Here is a 17,145-nt window from a genome sequence, read left to right as displayed (position 1 = left end):
CTAGATATTTCAACAATGGAGTTTGCCAAAAAGACTAACGATACGTCCAAGCGAGGTCTAAATATTCCGCCTCTGCAAGACCTTACTTAAAGGTGAAACATCGATACAAGTCATACAACTCTTCTCATCTTATCGTGTGTCATAGCAGAAAGATACACAATGCCTTCTTCTCTTGAATCCACTGTGTCTGAAGTCGATCTCCCCATGATCGACATTTCCAGCTTTCTACAACACTTGGATGGTCTAGATCTGACCCATCTTCGAGATCATCCAGTCCTCGCCAAACTGAGAAAGGCCTGCAAAGAGTGGGGATTTTTCCAGGTTGTCAACCATGGAATTCCAGCAGATCTTGTGAAAATGGCTGAGAGTGTTTGCCGAGATATATTGTCCCTGCCAACGGAGGTCAAAGGGAGACTCTCGACAACAGGTAATACGTACGACGCTTATTACCGGAGTCCAAATTTTGAGGCCTTTCGCCTTCCAGACCCAACAAATCCGGCTTCCATTGCCCAAATATATGCACCGATATCTCCACAAGGAAACCCAATTTTCTGGTATGTTAATTAAACTCTTTTGCCATTTAACTCTAATTCATTTTTCTCTCTCTTATGGCTACAACTTTTGCAGCGAAACCATGGCAGCATACGCTTTGTCCGTATCAAATCTTGAAAGGATAGTCACAAAAATGATCATTGCAAGCCTGGGGTTGGATGCCACCACTTTCTACCACTCTCAGTTTGAAAACCGCGGTGCAGTGTTGCGTATAAACGGCTACCCATCAACTAAAATATCGATTGGGCAGGAAGCGCTTATTGCTCATACAGATCCGAACTTGCTCACAGTTCTTTACCAAGATGATGTTGGAGGCCTTCAGATTCGATCCAAGGAGGGCGAGTGGTTGAATGTGAAACCTCTCCCTCATTCATTTGTGGTCAATTTGGGAGATTCCCTCAAGGTACGACATTTTAATCTCTATGCATACCATTTGAGTTGTCTCTTGTTTTAGTATTAGGGTCTGAATAGAATTAGGGTCTAATGTTTGTAGGCGTGGAGTAACGGGCGATACCGCAGCGCAGAGCATCGTGTTGTTTACAAAGGCAGTAAAGATCGCGTTTCAATTGGAATCTTTAGTGGGTTTCCAGAGGACGTGGAAATCTTGGCGCCTGAGGAGCTTGTGAACGAGGAGAATCCAAGGCGTTACAAGCCATTCTTATACTCGCACTTCAAGCAATACACTCAGAAGCCAAAGGAAAATACTGAGAGGGCTAAGTATTTGGAGATATTCGCCGGCGTATAAAGACAGTCTGCATTTAGTTTCATATTTAAAGGCTTTGAGTATAGGTCGATTCGCTATTTAATGAAATTCGATAGCAAATCTATAGGAATAAAAGAATTTCAGGTTCACCTGTATCGAGGAAACCAAATGTGAACATGTGAATACATTTTCTAAATTATTAAATATAAAGGTTTGATATATAAAGTAAACTAAAGGCCGTATGCCAGTTGAGATGTTCAGTTCAGGCGGGCCTACTCAAATTAAATATTTTGTAGTCTTGTCTTTATTTTATTTTATTTTTAATATTGATTTAATTTATTTAATTAATAGTATAAATTTTTTAACTTAAAAAAAGTTATATTTAAATAAAATTAAAAACTAGAGTATTATAACTTTGATTGTGTTCATTTAATTGTTTTCTTCATTCTCTTTCTTATGTTAGAATTAGTAGATTAGAAATGACACAAAATTAATATTTGGACAATCATGACATAATTCTTCTTTCATATAATTTTTTAATCCATCCAATTTATATTGAACTGATGTATTTTTAATTTTTTTCTCATTTTCAATTAAATTCATTTATAAAAGTGGAAGATGCACACAATTCATACATGTCAAATGAGCCATCAATTATAAAATATAAATAAAAAACCAAACAAGTTACACCACATTCTACCTTTACTACTCGTTAAAAGATAGGCAAAATGGAATTCTAAATAACTAGATCATGCACATCCATAAACTAATAGTATAAAGTGATTAGAATATATCATTAATTAATGAAGGTCCTCATCAATATGTAGTTGAATAGTAAAGGTAACAATTGATAACATTTTCTGAGAAAAGAAAACTTGAATACACAATAAATAAATTTAAAAAAGAAAAAGGAAAAAAAACATAATGTCATAATTTAGTCATAAAATAAGTCTTAGCCACAATTGTGACATAAGTAAAATCCTTATAATTCTTTGAATCCAATGAAAAAATGACATAAAATAATTATAATAAAAAAACTGAAACAAATTCAATCTAATCTATCTATTACAATTTAACTTACTGTTCTCACTATAATATTCCATCCTATTATACCATGATCCTTGAATAAGTAATTCTTATTGATACATAATGAATGGGAAGAATCAAATAGTTTAATTCTAACCTTATGATTATTAGCATTACATTATATTTGACCATATTACTCATTGAGATCCATGCCATGTGGAATAGCTATATCTATCCATATATGGTACTAGTAGAACCTCATTGAATAAATAGATTTAACAATTAAGGGGGGAAAAAAAAACTTAACATATTTAATAATTGAGAGTCTTAAGTCCCTTAAAAATTAGATCTTATATTAAAAAAATAAGTTTCAATATTGTCACTAGTAAGTTGTATCTCAGGTAGCCCTCTCATTATGTACTAAGGAAATTCATAAGCCATGACATATTAGGCCTATATTGGAAGTAAGATAGTTGAAGGCAAGAAGATAAATAAGATATAGCAAGAAAGTGAGTACCTTAACATGGTTAATTGCTTAAGTGGAAAGGTCCCCATAGGTTTCTCAATTAAAACTATCAGTGAAGATTCAACCTATATGATTAAAAAATTTTAGAGCATAAAATACCAAGGAATTTTGCAAAGTTTCCTATGTGGCTAAAAATCTAGCTAATATAACTAATTTTTTATTAAGTATAAAACATGTTTTATAGAGGAAACTTGAAACCCCAAAAAAATTACATTAAAAGAATGCACAAAGTCCTGAAATGGAACAATGTTTTGCCTAGAAGACACGCTGAAAACCACAATGAGCCAAACTTGGCAAAAACCAACAATAAAAACTAGATGGCCAAAAACTAGTTCGCTATCTAACTAAAACGAAGTGCACAAAAGGAACAAAAACACAACACAAAGGAAAGCACATTAGGCTAGATCTTTGAGCTTTTCTTTCAACTCCTTGTGAATAACTTTTATCTCCTCTATGATTTTCTTTATGTTTCTTTGGTTAGTCTGAACCTCCTTCTTCTATTTCTTTATCCTATTGGAGCACATTCTTTTTCTTAGTCAAGCCTCTTTGTAGTCCTTTTCTAGTTCATCCAAATGCAGCACCAGGTTAATTTCCTCCCCCTTATCCATTATTTCCCCTCTCCTCTATCTTTTTATCCTTTTCACCACCCTTGATCTCCAATTCTATAGTTTTTCCCTCTAAATCTTTGTATTTGAGATTCCAAACATTAATAAACTGGAAGGATCATTTCTCTATTTTGAGGGAATAGAAAGTGATGGATTTTTTTAGTCTCCAAGATTCCATAGGGAGGGTAAATAGGCAAGTCTTTAACATCATATTCTATGAGTTTCACATTGGACTCATCATAATCCATAGTGTAAATCATAAAGTTTCTCCCCTTCCTCATTTCTTTCTATAAGAATTTGCCTAATGGAATAATTCACCCAGGAACTAAGAACTCAAACACAAGCACAAATTAGACTAGAGTATGATTAGAATAACTATATAGTATTCAATATGCCATAGATGCCATCTAAAGAGTACACTAGGAGTACATGTCTATAAAGGCCTCAGGAGAGCTTCTAGAATGCATAGAAGTCAGAATCATGATAAGTCATACAACCAGGCACATGTCCACCAGATATGGGTTATCCTCCATTAAACAAGGAATTAAGTGTGATGATGAGAGGATAAGCCTACAATGGTGTAGCAGGAAAATCAGTGGTGTAGACAACATGTGCTAAATTAGGAGTGCAAATAATTATGTTGTCAACATGACAACTCGGTGAATGATGCAAACTCCTATGTTGTAGACACCATGTGCATAATTAGAGTTGCATACTTCTGTGAGAGTACACAAACTCTTAAGTGTCTCACCTAAATAAATAATAAAATAATGAAAACTAATTAAATAATGCATTCACCTAAGTAAACTTAAGTGTAAATAGTAAATACTTATTTACACCAACACCCACCCTTAAGTGCAACCTAGGGTAATGCCCTTAAGCTTACGAAAACTAGGATGATATGCAAGATGGGTCCTAGCTACTAGGCCATGTTAGGTACCCATGTACATAATGATATGCAAATCTCTCATAAAGCGGAGAAAGAGGGAAAACCTCATGGGAAAAACCTTCCCTGAAAAATATAGATGAATAGGGATGTATGGATGGATGGAGTAATCAAGACCCCCCATTATGACATACAACAAGTATATACAAGAGAAAAGTGGAGAAGGACAAAACACCCTAAGAGGAAAAGTCCCCCCCAAAAAAGAGAAGGAGGAGACAGGGTAGTCCCCCCTTAAAAGTAGTGTGCCAATTAGTGAGAAATACTCCAATGTAGAAGCTAAACCATGACCTCTAAATGACGTCCCTCCCCTTTGGAAGAAATAGATGGAAAATGAATCTCTATGATAATCGGTATCACTGATACCTGTCCAAAAGTCCCTGTGTCGATACTGATGATGGTTTCCTCCAATACTACTAAAGAGAAGAACAGATTGAATAAGGAATGATGAAGAACCTGCTTTAGGAAACCAATAGTCTTCTCAAATGTGAAAGAGACCTCCTATAGATGTTGTAAATGAGAATCCACAATCACGCCAACCTAGAAGGATTGATCATTTAGTGAATGGACTTGAGGGTCAGAGTGGGCCCTTGCAACAACTATAGAAGATATGTCCTCAACAAAGAGAATCGAGAAATCATCATAAAAGTCTCCCATAGCTGTTGTGTGTGACTCCATGAACAGAGCTGAAATGTCTGGCAAGAAATCATCACCTACAAGACCATGTGTACCCTGCAATGTTGAAGCACATGAATATGTCATTGTGGAAAAAGATGAAGTATCTACTTCAAAAGGAAGATGAATTTCAACAATAATGTCTCCCACATCTTCAGTGTGAGACTCCATGAACAAGCCTGCAAGGACGAAAAGGAAGTCGTCGCATGAAGGTAGTGTAGGAAGACATAAATGGTCCTACGGCACTAATTCTAAAGCATCTATGGCTGAAATAGTATCAGTAGGAGCAACAAGAGCTAGAGGTGTGATCTCATCTGGAGTTGAAGAAACCGTAGCTAGAGTGACTAGATGTAGAATGTCCACTAGAGATGGAGGAACAAAAGGATCTCCATATGCTTCCCAAATAGATAGCCAAATATCATAAGGAAAATGTGGCAGTCTAAGAGGAGCAAAAGATTCCTTACTCATACTTTTATGTAGAAAGCGAAAAAGGTTGACAACATATGTCCAATTAAAATGTGGTGGCAATGAATAGATATAAGGAAGCAATTCTGGATGGTCTCTTAGATGGTCAAGTATCAAAGTACTCCATCTGTGATAGTTCCTTGTTGTCAACTGTGGTCTAATACCATACTAGCAAATATGAAAAGACTCCATGAGATCAATCAATGAACCTCCAAAGAATCAAGGAACAACACCCCCCCCCCTCCTCGCAAAAGGTGCTTTGGCACTTGATAGTCACTTGCCAATTTAGGGCCTATTTTTGAAAGTAGTATTTCTGTCTATGAAACCTATAATCTGATTACAGATCTAGAAAGTAGACAAAAAAAAAGCACTTTCAAAAAAAATGGGACCTGATTATGTGTCCAAATGAGCTCGTACTAAGCATTTTAAGTGGAAAAAATTGAGATTTTGGAGTTGCAAAAAAAATTAGAAATAGAGATCTGAAACCATCTGCACCAATGTGTAGATCATGAAATTATACCCCAAAAAAAAAAAAAAAAATTCTCGCTAAAAGGAGTTCATATGAGGGAGATATTTCTATTTGAAAATCATTGTTGCTGTTATTTTTTCTGAATCGCCTTCACACCTCCAAAAAACAAATGGCTCTAGATTTTGCCTCAAATGTCCAATTTGGATGAAACAATATCCTATCTGGGGATTTTTTGACCTTCTAAATGTGATGCAAATATCTGATTTGCACTAGCAAGCTTCAATCTTCCCCTACAAAAAATCTCTCCTATGGCTTGATGGCCAAAATTTTTTTAGAAAATAATGTAGATCCAAAAAAATAGTAGAGATGCAGATGAAAAAAAATATAGATCTAAAAATTAAATGCACATATATGAAATGATCATACCAGTGCTGCAAATTGGTCCTTTGAGTGCCGATTTGCAAAAAAAAGGCCTCAATTTTGACTATGCCTAGGGTAGGCAACTTTATAGTCAATTTTAATTGAATCAGCATTTCAGACACAATAGCAAGTTCAAATCTAGCTCTAGATGCTCCCAATTGCTGCTAATGCCCTGGATCTGAATCGAGTCTCTTTGAGAGATGAAGCAACAACGTCTCCAATGGCTATGTGATGAGTATCTCCCTCATCTCTAATACAATGTAAGAATTTTTCTAAGGGCAAAATTCACCTAGGAACTAAGAACTCATACACAAGCACAAATAAGACCATAGTATGATCAGAATAATTGTATAGTATTCAATATTCCATATATGCCATCTCAAGAGTACACTAGGAGTGCTTGTATATAAAGCCCTCAGGGGAGCTTCTAGAATGTATAGAAGTCAACATCATGATAAGTCATACAACTAGGCACATGTCCACCAAATATGGGTTATCCTCCATTAAGCAATGAATTAAGTGTGATGATGAGAGGATAAGCCTACAATGGTGTAGCACACAAATCAATGGTGTAGACAACATATGCTAAATTAGGAGTTCGAATAACTATGTTGTTAACATGACAACTCACTGAATGATCCAAACTCCCATGTTGTAAACACCATGTGCATAATTAGAGTTGTGTACTTCTATGAGAGTACACAAACTCCTAAGTGTCTCACCTAAATAAATAATAAAATAATGCAAACTAATTAAATAATGCATTAACATAAGTAAACTTAAGTGTAAATAATAAATACTTATTTACACCAACACTTTCTTCTCTTAGAAGTCTTTATCAAGTTTAGTATACTGTCACTCAAAGCCGTTAGTCTCAACATTAGAAAGGGAAATGAATGCATCATGGTTGATAGACTCGTAATAGTTAGCCAACCTTAGAAATTCCCTTCTTTCATGTTCTTTCTCACTATTTTTATTTTGAGATTTTAACTCTATTTTCTTATTTACAAGGGAAACTGGGGTACTCATCTCCCTATAATTGATTTGAGAGTCTTTACATTTTCTAGACAAGGGGGGGATGGAATTATGCCCAAAAAGTAGTAAAGAAGGATTCTCCAAACCTCCTCCAAATAACCTTTCCACTAGTTCAAGTTTTTCTACTTCCTCCTCATTAATATCCATTTCCATCTCCTCAATTTCGTTCCCCACATTCTCCTCTTCCTCTCCTTGATTATCATCATCCTCCTCATTGTCCGATAAAAGATCCACTTTCACCATATATATCTTCTTTTTCTTGACATTGGTTTTATTAACCTTAATATGCCCCAAAATTCTTTTACCCTTTCCCTTTCCCTCCTCTAACTCTAAATTAATAACACCTTTTTTTCTTATTTTCTTTAGGATTGGATCCAGGAAAATTTTTGTGATACAATAATGAATCAATCTCATCAAACCCTCATGCATTATGGGTTTGTTATTGTTAGACCTAAGGTAATTTATGCTCAGAGACAATAAAGAAAGCAATTAGAAAGGGAAACACACCTTTTTCTTATAACATAAATTGTTGACTAAGACAAAATGGTAAGTATGGACCTTGCCATACCTGTCATCTAGAGTAATATACTATATTATCATAGTGATCACCTAACACCAAAGAAATATAATAGAAGAAGTCATGTAAAATATCTTCCTCCTCTTTGATAAGATGGCCATTAGATTTATTCAAGAATTTACTAACTTCCAATCAAGAGTACTTTAGGTCCCAAAAGAAACACTTATCTTGAGCACTCATGCTTGTAATTTTAGCCAATCAATATCTATCAAGTTGTTTCTCCTCAAGAAATCCTCCAATCCTCTCATTTTTTTCTGAAGGGTATAATGGGATGTTAAAGTTTCTCATACATAAAATATTTCCTTGCCGTATGGAATCAACCACAGTGATTGCCTCATTCCAAATAACAAGCCTACCATTACGAGTGTTGGGGGCATAAAAATTTAAAACAATCCAATTTTCAGTTTGGTTAAAGAAATTTGTGGTGACAAATTGGGCACTAACACAGATATCGTCTCCCACTACCTTGTTAGGATTTTGCATTGGAGCAATGCCACCAAAAGTGCCATTAACATCACTATAGGTATATCTAGTACTTGGCCACTCTCGAGAAAAATTTCTCAATAATTTTAAGTTCTTGCAAAAGAATCATATTAGTTTTGAGTTCAATGATCTTTTGTTTGACTTCATATTGCTTCCTGGGGCTATTCATCCCACTTGCATTCTATGATATGATCTTCATCTTCTAGGGTTCTAGGTATCCTTTAAAGTTTTCTTGTTTCCTCTATGCAATATCCTTTTCTATTTCTTTCTGACAAATATTCCTAATCGAGGGTCTCCCTTCTTTCATAGATGAACCATCATCTGCCTTAATCCCACCTCTTTTTCTTCCTCTTTGGGACCATGCATTCAAAATCATTGCTAAGGAAATCAATGCTAGGGCCCTTTGAAATGGGTGGAAAAAATTCAACAATACTTGGGCCAAAAAGTTATTGTGAAACTTCAACAAAGATATATCCACTTTCATCTACTCCCTCTGTGGCCATTTCTTTGTCCAGTACACCATCACCCGGGTGTGATATTTCCAAGGTTTGCATGTCCATAATCTCCCCCTCTTCATGAGTGACAATGTCTTTAATGAGCGTATTTGTGGTCCCTACACCTTGCACCACATCCTTTACTTCATGGGATGTTCTACTACTCTTATCAATGCAAGGAGTTCCATTGGGCTGTGGATCCCCCTCACAACCAAGTAGTTCTGTGTTGACCATGACAACCCTTTCAACAACAACCAAGCTTTCAACTACCTCAACACCTGGAGAAGAGACCTTTCTCTTGAGTTTCTCATCCTTCAGATACTCCACAAAGAGATGGCCAAAGCTATTAAATTTCTTGTAGAAAGAAGCAACATTCTCATAGATTAGTGGTTGCATCTAGGTATCCCATTTGGACTTTAGGACCACCATGGTAGGTAGTGGTTTATTCATTCCCACATTGACAAAAAACCTAGTGAAACCTAGTTTAGCCTTTGAACCAGTCATCAAATCCATTTTTGTGAACTACCAGAAGGAGCTACTAATCAATATAAAAACACACTCATCCCAAAGCTCCAAGGGTAGTCCAAGCAAGCGTATCTAGACTGGGGTAGATATGTAGAGGTCCCTCTCTGGGTTAAACCCTAGTTTGCATTTTTCCATCATCAAGTGATATTTTCCAAAATTCCAAGATCTAGCCATGATCAAATCTTAGTCCTTCTTAGCTTTGAAACCAAACAAGAAGAGGACTCCAACCATTACTAAGATGGAGACATAACTCATTAGTTCCCACTTTATCAAACACCATTTTCTGACCATGTCCACCATAGGTTAGAAAGAGAGAAACTATCTAACAAGGCATAGGGTAAAGCTCAAGGAAATCAAATCCACCATTGCATCAAGTAAAGCAATCTGAAGTCTTGTGCATCCTAAGGAGAACATGGGTTTAGCACCAGAATCCATAGGGGTCTTGGATCCAACAAGAGGCCCCAATTAGTTTGACTTTAGGGGAACCAATAAGGGGGCTACAAACAAGGGGCCACCTAAGGGTTTGAGGTGAAAACAAGCACAGTTATCCAAAATGGCTCTAGCTTTCAGTAGAACAACATGGCCCTCCTGTTGAAGAAGGCAACCATTTAGGGATTTCAAACCAGTTCTAAATCCAGGCAAATGAGGTTGAGATCTTACAAGGGGGGTAAGGGTGGAGGGGGTATCTATCCTTGACAAGATTGAGAGGACATGGAAGTGGGCATGGGTTCAAGGGTAGCAAAGTTGTAGAGGGTGGCAAAGTTACTTGTTTTATCTTGTTATTTCATTTTTTGTATGTATTTTTAGTCCTCTATTTTCTTAGATATTTTAAGATTTACCTATTAGGTATTTTTAATTCAAACTTTGACAAGTGGTATCAAATTATGTTGTATTTAGTTATCCTCTATATGGATGTATCGTGGATGAGTGAAAGTGTCATGGTTGACTAAGAAAATTAAAAGTTGAAGGTAAGATGAAACTCGAGAAGACTAATGAGAAGAAATTTTACTTATGGATTAGTAAGATGGATGTTTTTATCTATCAAAAGAATTAACATCAGCCTTTGGATAGAAAATGTGATATAGAGGTAATAATATAAAATTAGGATTGTGATATTTTGAAAGGCCCATTGTAGCAACCTATTATTCTTGACATAATTGATGGCATTTAATATTACACTAGACTTCACACACTTTTATGCTTACAACAATGAGTTGATATGTATTTGATAATACAAGTACTTTTAAATACATTTTCATGTAAATATATTAAATTATAATGATTTCTCAACATAAATAAAATAGTTTTTTATTTTGAAATTTACTAAGAAATATTATCTATTCATATTTAATTTAATATATATGAATAAAATGATCATTTTAAAGGTGGTTTTTTTAAACCTTTTTCTCTTACATCAATGTAAAATATTTATATTTAATCAAATGACATGACATAATCCTTTTATGATCAAAAAATAAAATCATCATTTAAAAATATCTTCATGACCTCTTGGAAAAATGAATTATAAAAACCAATCTAAATTGAATAGTTAGAAAAAATACTAATTTAGAAAATAATACAAAATAATATAATAAAAGCTTACTCAATTTCAAAGACCAACAAAAATAAAATAAAGTAAAATTATAGATTATTAGTTTTTAAATTAATTATGATGAGCCCAAAAGAAAAATAGAGATGAGTTTATTATTTCATATTTGATAATCAAATGCTAATTTTTAATTTAAACAAAAATGACAAAAATAACTGAACTCTTTTTGCATAGCCAAAAAACTAAATTATCTATAATGTGTGTCGGCCGAAAATGTATGCTCTTTATTGTTTAACTAATGAGGCTTTGTTATGCATATCACCACCCAAATTTGTATCTTTTATTTCCCAATCTTGGAAATAATTTTGATGTCATCTATTTATGGAAGTGAGTTGGGAAGTACAACACTAAACTAAGGTGATAGGTGTTGCATATCATCATTATCAATTACATTTTTCATATGGATGACATGAATAGTGCCAAGTTATTAGTTGTTGGAGAAAGTTTCCATGATGAGTGAAGTTTCAAAGAAAACTATTAACAAGTTGGAAATAGGACTTGAGGAAATCAGCTAGATTTTTCAGAAGAAGAATACCATGGAAGGCCCATTGAAATGTGCTAAATTGAGACATTGGAAAGAGTTGAAACAAAATAAAAAAATTCATGGATGTTTTGTTCAAGAATGGTTACACTCTTATATCGATGCAATGAGAGGCCACGACACAATCCTCTCTTTGAAGTTTTCCAATTCTTGGAATATAGGTCAGGTGGCTATCAAAAGCATAAAATTTATGATGATGTTGGAACTACTAGAAGGAGCTATAGGTCTAGAGTGTGTTTGTGTTCAAGTGGAAAGGAAAGGGAGGATAGGCTATAATAAATTCAGGCATAAGTTCTTTGAAGGTATGGAGGAACTGGTTAGAGTGAGTTATGGTAATGGGTATGATAAACTTTCTCTCCCTAGTCCTTTTAGTGTCATTTGTTACTAGTTAATTAAATATTTTACTCTTGGAGGGCATTTTACTACATATCATAGATATCATTTTGCATTTATTAACATGTTAAGGCATGGGGAATATTTTGACATCTTTTCTTCTTGTTCTCTTCTCTGGTGAACATCAATGTCCTTAGGGAGAACCCTACTATCCACCAACTACTCATATTTATCATGTATCACCATTTTTGTGCATCACCTTGGTTCTTGTATACATCTCCTGCCTATTAAAACTCCTAGGACCCCCAAAAAAATAAATTAATTTCTTTGATATCTTGGATAACCCTTTCCCCTCTAACTCTTTAAAGAACATCTACATCTCTATGGAACAATTCTTGTTATTAAGGCTCCCAAGAAATGGACAAAATCCTTTGCCAAGTCCAGTCCTTTGAGTACCCTATCAAGTGAAAAAGTTGTGGAAAATATTATAGAAATTGATAAGCATTGTGAGGAGGGCAATTTAGGAAATAAGGAGGAGGAGAGAGCTTTAGATTTTAAAAAGAAAAAGGTGATGTTTAGCTCAAGTGGGAAGAGATTTGCAAAGCTTAAAAATAAAAAAGGTAAGAATTACATGTAAGAGAGTAAGGAGGATTCTCACAACTCCCAAATGGAGGACAAGGATGAATACATGGTTTTGAAATTTTTTTCAAAGAAAACTAGTTTTTTTTTTTTTTTTTAAATTTTTAAATCACTAAATGGCCAATGGCCATGATAATAAATTATTAATAAAATAAATACATACAATAGCATTCCACCATTCAAACGGGCATTGGTATGAAAGAACGGGGAAAGAAAATCTCCAGTCTAGCCCAAGACCATGGTCCTATATTATTACAACATAAAAGTGGCATACCCTAGTCAAATTATTCCTGTCCCATATATTACATTGTAGAGATCAAATTTACACACAATTATTTGAGTGTAAAGCTCTTTGAAACATTACAAACTTTCTTAATGAAATTCCATCACATTCTTTAAATTCTTGCATAGTTGCTAGGTATGAGCTTTCTTGTCTAGCCACCTTGCCAATCAATCTGGTTAATCATGAAACTTGCAAAATTCTTTAAACTACAAAACTATCTATATCTAAATTTATATTTAAAAAGCTGATATAGTTACCATAGCTCTAAACTATATCAAGAGCTATCTAAAATTCTCTCCTAAGCTTATCAAAATATATTAAACAAATAAACATGCCCTAAACAAAATAATAAGGCAGAGAAGAAATTTTCTTTGCAGGCCTCCAATGGAAATACAAATCAAAACTCAAACTTGAAATAGAATTACCATTAGCTACAGTTCCACTATTAAGAACCATCTGAATGGAAGGGACAATGGTCTATATGACAAAACTCTACCCCATGGTTTTATCTAACCCTTTCTCAAAACACAAAGCAAAATTCCTGAAAGGACACTAGCGATAACACCTTACTTCCAAAACACCATGATGACTTCGGGTATATCATTAGGATTCTCCACATAGAAGTCCAAAGGGAATTTGAAGTCGAATTTAGCCCTACTGGTTTTCTCCGAATTCAAGGTGCAGAAGTTTAGGGCATCAAGATTGTTGAAGACCACTCCTAACTGAATGTATGCATTGAACAAATTGAGGTAATTTTATAACCATGATCTACTTTCATCCACGACAATTCCTCTCCAATGAAGGAGAAATTGAACGCTTGCCTCCATCTTAGGCCATTCATGGTAAAAGGCATAGTTTTCACAAATTACTAGTAAAGGACAACAATAAGTTGTTTCTAATTTAGGGGACCCCAGAGGAAGATTCATATATTTTTCCAGTAGAGGAATTCATAATTTTTCATCTATGTTATTAACTGCTTGCTCAAGACCCTTCCTCCATACTGGATCAAACATGTTGCAATAGAGACTAACAATGGCCCATGCCTCAACATTTTCTCTTGCCATGCAACCAATGAAAGGGCCAATTATATCATTGTTAGTCCTCCATGAAAACTTTTAATCAAAAACCCCCTCACCAATGGCTCTGCTTATAGCAATCCTAGTCATGTCATCAACCAGATTGAGAATTATGTTCTGTCTCTCTAGTTTGACATTTCCACAAAATGACATTGTTTGGTTTTCAAAAGCATGATAAACAGTAATGTTCAAATCCATATTCAAGAAAAGAAATCACCAAATGATAGTGATGGAAGGTGACACTCAAGAAAAGACAAATGCAAAAGAAGATCTTAGCAGCACACTATGTCATGACATTATCAAATGATGTCACCCATAATAACCTATGCACTAGCTAGCCTTAACCACTAAATGATGATAAGGTCATGAATAAAAGGCTGAAACCAGTAGAGTAGATAGGGTCCAATAAATGGCCCACCCAACTTCATGATGAGAAACAAGTAGAATAAAAATCAGTTAAAATATCACTGCTAAAGATAGAATAGGAGATAAAGATTAGAAACTTCAAAAAGGAACCATCATAAATAAATTAAAGATCAGATACAAAAAAGGTATTATATATTATTATAAGAATATATGTGTGTGTGTGTGTGTGTGTGTGTAAGTATAAATGTTTATAAATAAATATGAGGATAGATCTTAAGGATCAAATATGCTAGGTGAATCTAAAATCAATTACCATTATTAACTAGGAATAGTTTCAATATATCTTTGATAATCAAGGAATTGGCCCCATCCACCCCCAAATTTGCTAAATTATCCACCTTCTAATTACCTTCCCAAAAAATATGACATATCCTACTATCTTCCAACTTATCTAGAAGTACAAAATCTTCTTCTAACTTAAAGTTAATTATCCAATTAGGGGTTTTTCATTTTCTAATCACATTTAAGATAATCTTTGAGTCTCCTTCTATGATAAGTTTTGATAAACTTAGCTTATGACACAATTGTAGTCCTTGGTTCAATGTCTCTAATTCTGCCAGATTTTTGGAAGTCGGTTGAGTAGACATGGCTTTTTTGGCTACCCAATAACTTGAATCATCATTAATGATGTATCCAATACCGATTGTACCTAGGTTAGCTCTAGCGGCACTATCAAAGTTGAGTTTAGCCCATCCTTTTGGAGGAGGTGACCATCTACATTTTTCTCTTGCCTCTTTACTATTCTTCACATAAAATAGAGGAGGATTAATCAAGTTAGACCAATTCTTCTTCATTTACCCATCCCAAATAGAGAAGGAGCCTTCTTTTTTCTAAGCATTCCTAAGATGCGAATTAGTTGTTTCAACTATGCTAGCTTCCATTTTTATTATTAGCTCTTCAAGCTTCAATTCTAAGTTATGGAAAATACATCAATTCCTTTCATTCCATATTTCCCATACTAGTATGGAAGGACAAATGTTCCATAGTTTATTATAAATGCCCTTGGCTAAGTTAGTAGGCCATCCCTTGAGGAGTTCAAAAAAATATTTTGGGAAAAGCGTTGACCACCCTAGCATGTGCCTAAGCCATTCCTAACATCTTTGGGAAAAAAGACAATTAAATAAAGATTATCAATATCTTCACCATTTTCTTTACATAATACACATCTAGATGGACCTTGAAAACCAAGTTTATGTACCCTATTCATAGTCAAAATTCTATTTTGGAAAGCTGGCCATAAAAAGAATCTTTCTTTTGGAAGGCATGTAGAATCCCAACAGAGTTTTAGTGGAATATCCACTTTGTCCCATTTTTGAGAATCTAATAGTACCTTATAACCATTTTTCATGCTATACTTCCCATCATTTGAGGCTACCCAAATAAGTTCATCTTTCCTCTAAGATTGCTTAATCCTCCAATCTTCTAATAACTTTTCATAATCTTTAATCATCTCAACATCCACACCCATTCGATCTGGAGGTTTCCACATCCATTTAGATTCACCATCTAAATTAACCACTACCTTGTAGTCACAAAATTTGTTTCCCCATAGATTAATTAATTTATCCTTGAGATCCTTAGGGAAAAACCTATGTTGTAGAGGGGGGTGCCTATCCCAAGAATCTTTCCAAAATAAGGCATCATCACCCTTGCCTATGTCCCAAGTCAAATAATTAAAAACCAAATGGCAACACTTTATCATAAAGTTCAAACTCTCAGAACCTCTCAGAGGATTCTTCATCCTAAAAATTGATAGGGGAGCATCCATGTTGAGATATTTATTGTATAGAATTTTTTCCCATTTATGCTCTCTTTCCTTATAGAGACACCAAATTAGTTTGGCACCTAGGGTTTCATTTTTCCATTGTAAATTCTTGATCCCTAACCCACCCAAATCCTTAGGTTTGCAAATGGTCTCCCATTTGATGAGCACCAATTTTTTGACTTCTTCACAATCCTTCCAAAGAAAATTCATGAGTTTTGATTCAAATTTAAGGAGGTTCTGCTTCTAGATAAGATGAGATAAGATAGAGGGAATGTTGGAATGGTAGATAAAATTGATTTGATCTTGGTACTTTTTCCTACCTTTGTCAGCCATTTATCCTTCTAGTTACTAAGCTTTGCATCCATGTTTTCCAAGGTATTGCACCATACCTTACTAGATTTCAATCCTTTCTCTAAGGTAATTCCCAAATACTTATTGGGAAATAAACCTTTTTTGTATCTCATGATCTTGCATATTTGATGTTCTATATCAAATCTTGTATTTATAAAATAAATCTCATATTTGAGCTCATTTACTTTCTGTCTCAAGGCTTCCATATAAGCTTTAATGATGCCTTTTAGGCCAAAAGCCTCTTCAACTATACTTTTGCCAAGAAAAATGGTATCGTGTTCATATTGTTGATGAGTAATGTTGGACATATTTCTAGTAATGATAATGCCTAAAATCTTTTGATTCTTATGCACATCAGCCACCACTCTCCAAAATGCCTCTTCCATGATGATGTAAAGTGAGGGAAATAATAAGTCTCTTTGTCTGATACCTCTTGATATATCAAAAAAATCTTCTGACATTCCATTAATGAGGAATGAGATTTTGGGAATGGATATGAATTTGAAAATGAGGTTGATCCATTGATCATAAAACTTGAAAGCTTCAAGAACCTTACATAGGAACCTCCAATCAACCATGTCGTATGCTTTTTGACTATCCAATTTCATGAACATGCATGCCTCT

At 34.5% G+C, this 17,145-nt stretch overlaps 1 pseudogene; it reads left to right on the top strand.

The window, feature by feature from the left end:
- Window positions 1–138: 138 nt before the first annotated feature.
- On the top strand, window positions 139–1,297 carry LOC149543704 (C4-beta,C20-epoxidase pseudogene; annotated as a pseudogene).
- Window positions 1,298–17,145: the final 15,848 nt, after the last annotated feature.

The sequence above is a fragment of the Cupressus sempervirens genome, chromosome 8 (assembly GCF_028749045.1).
Source record: "Cupressus sempervirens isolate cs-2001-9-10 chromosome 8, ASM2874904v1, whole genome shotgun sequence".
Lineage (NCBI taxonomy): Eukaryota > Viridiplantae > Streptophyta > Pinopsida > Cupressales > Cupressaceae > Cupressus > Cupressus sempervirens.
The sequence above is the reverse complement of the archived record's forward strand: the minus strand, read 5'-3'. Positions and strand labels throughout refer to the sequence as shown.